The 2934-nt window shown below is 43.4% G+C and overlaps 2 non-coding genes across 2 annotated transcripts; both read right to left on the bottom strand.

Annotated features, from left to right (window-relative positions):
- Positions 1-273: 273 nt before the first annotated feature.
- Positions 274-346, bottom strand: trnaa-ugc (transfer RNA alanine (anticodon UGC)). The gene has a single exon. It is a non-coding gene; the product is annotated as a tRNA-Ala (tRNA).
- Positions 347-2056: 1710 nt separating this feature from the next.
- On the bottom strand, positions 2057-2129 carry trnaa-cgc (transfer RNA alanine (anticodon CGC)). Its single transcript has one exon. It is a non-coding gene; the product is annotated as a tRNA-Ala (tRNA).
- Between the last annotated feature and the right edge of the window lie 805 nt (positions 2130-2934).

Here is a 2934-nt window from a genome sequence, read left to right as displayed (position 1 = left end):
TTGAGAATGTGGGCATCGATTCCACTGCCTCTCGCATGCAAAGTGAGCGCTCTACCATTTGAGCTAACTCCCCTTCAACTCATAGAAGAAAATCACCAAAAACAACAACAACAACAAGTTAACGAGCAGGCAAAATCCAATTGTAGATTGTGGGCATCTTCCCCACTACGTCTCGCATGCTCAGCGAGCGCTCTACCATTTGAGGTAATTCCACTGCAACTCAGAAGATAATCACAAAAAACAATAAAAGTTAACGAGCAGGCAAAATGCAGTTGGAGAATGTGGGCATCGATCCCACTACCTCTCGCATGCAAAGCGAGCGCTCTACCATTTGAGCTAATTCCCCTTCAACTCATAGAAGAAAATCACCAAAAACAACAACAACAAGTTAACGGGCAGGCAAAATTAAATTGGAGATTGTGCGCATCGATCCCACTACCTCTCGCATGCAATGCAAGCGCTCTACCATTTGAGCGAATTCCCCTGCAATTCACAGAAGAAAATAACCAGAAACAACAACAACAACAAGTTAACGAGCAGGCAAAATCCAAATGGAGAATGTGGGCATCGATCCCTCTACCTCTCGCATGCTAAGCGAGCGTTCTACCATTTGAGCTAATTCCCCTGCAACTCAGAAGAAAATCACAAAAAACAACAACAACAACAACAACAAGTTAACGAGCAGGCAAAATGCAGTTGGAGAATGTGGGCATCGATCCCACTACCTCTCGCATGCAAAGAGAGCACTCTACCAATTGAGCTAAGTCCTCTTGAACTCACAGAAGAAAATCCCCAAAAACAACAACAACAACAGCAACAAGTTACCGAGCAGGCAAAATCCAACTGGGGAATGTGGGCATCGATCCCAAAAACGCTCAGGGAGCATTCTACCATTTGAGCGACTTCCCCTGCAAAGCATACAAGAAAATCACCAAAAACAACAACAACAAACATTACGAGCAAGCAAAATCCAATTGGAGAATGTGGGCATCGATCCCTCTACCTCTCACATGCGAAGCAAGCGCTCTACCATTTGAGCTAATTCTCATTCAACTTACAGAAGAAAATCACCAAAAACAACAACAACAAGTTAACGAGCAGGCAAAATCCAATTGGAGAATGTGGGCATCGATCCCACTACCTTTAGCATGCTAAACGAGCGCTCTACCATTTGAGCTAATTCCCCTCCAACTCAGAAGATAATCACCAAAAACAACAACAACAAAAGTTAACTAGCAGGCAAAATCCAATCGGAGAATGTGGGCATCGATCCCTCTACCTCTCGCATGCGAAGCAAGCGCTCTACCATTTGAGCTAATTCCCCTCCAACTCAAAGAAGATAATCACCAAAAACAACAACAACAAAAGTTAACAAGCAGGCAAAATCCAAATGGAGAATGTGGGCATCGATCCCATGAACACTAAACGAGAATTCGACCATTTGAACTACTTCCCCTGCAAATCAGACAAGAAAATCACCAAAACAACAGCCACAAACATTACGAGCAGGCATAATCCAACTGGAGAATGTGGGCATCGATCCCACTACCTCTCGCATACAAAGCGAGCGCTTTACCATTTGAGATAATTCCCCTGCAACTCACAGAAGAAAATCACCACAAACAACAACAAAAGTTAACGAGCAGGCAAAATACAAATGGAGAATGTGGGCATCAATCTCACTACCTCTCACATGCTCAGCGAGCGCTCTTTCATTTGAGCTAATTCCCCTCAATTACTGAAAGAAAATCATCAAAAACAATAAATGCTAATGAGCAAGCACAATCCAATTTGAGAATGCGGGCATCGATCCCACTACCTCTCGCATGCAAAGCGAGCGCTCTACCATTTGAGCTAATTCCCCTGTAACTCAAAGAAGATAATCACCAAAAACAACAACAACAAAAGTTAACGAGCAGGCAAAATCCAAATGGAGAATGTGGGCATCGATCCCACAACCGCTAAGCGAGCATTCTACCATTTGAGCTACTTCCCCTGCAAAGCACACAAGAAAATCACCAAAAACAACAAACGTTACGATCAGGCAAAATCCAAATGGAGAATGTGGGGATCGATCCCACTACCGCTCGCATGCGAAGCAAGCGCTCTACCATTTGAGCTAATTCCCCTTTAACTCACACAAGTAAATCACCAAAAACAACAACAACAAACATTACGAGCAGGTAAAATCCAAATGGAGAATGTGGGCATCGATCCCACTACCTCTCGCATGCAAAGCGAGCGCTCTACCATTTGAGTTAATTCCCCTGCAGCTCAAATAAGATAATCACCAAAAACAACAACAACAAAAGTTAACGAGCAGGCAAAATCCAAATGGAGAATGTGGGCATCGATCCCACAAACGCGAAGCGAGCATTCTACCATTTGAACTACTTCCCCTGCAAAGCATACAAGAAAATCACCAAAAACAATAACAAATGTTACGATCAGGCATAATTAAAATGGAAAATGTGGGGATCGATCCCACTACCTCTCGCATGCGATGCAAACGCTCTACCATTTAAGCTAATTCCCCTGCGACTCATAGAAGAAAATCACCAAAAACAACAACAACAAATTTTACGAGCAGGCAAAATCCAAATGGAGAATGTGGGCATCAATCTCACTACCTCTCACATGCTCAGCGAGCGCTCTTTCATTTGAGCTAATTCCCCTCAATTACTGAAAGAAAATCATCAAAAACAACAAAAGTTAACGAGCAAGCAAAACCCAATTGGAGAATGCGGGCATCGATCCCACTACCTCTCGCATGCAAAGCAAGCGCTCTACCATTTGAGCTAATTCCCCTGCAACTCAAAGAAGATAATCACCAAAAACAACAACAACAAAAGTTAACGAGCAGGCAAAACCCAATTGGAGAATGCGGGCATCGATCCCACTACCTCTCCCATGCAAAGCAAGCGCTCTACCATT

Source organism: Festucalex cinctus, chromosome 7 (genome assembly GCF_051991245.1).
Source record: "Festucalex cinctus isolate MCC-2025b chromosome 7, RoL_Fcin_1.0, whole genome shotgun sequence".
Classification (NCBI taxonomy): Eukaryota; Metazoa; Chordata; class Actinopteri; order Syngnathiformes; family Syngnathidae; genus Festucalex; species Festucalex cinctus.
This window is presented reverse-complemented; position numbering and strand designations above follow the sequence as displayed.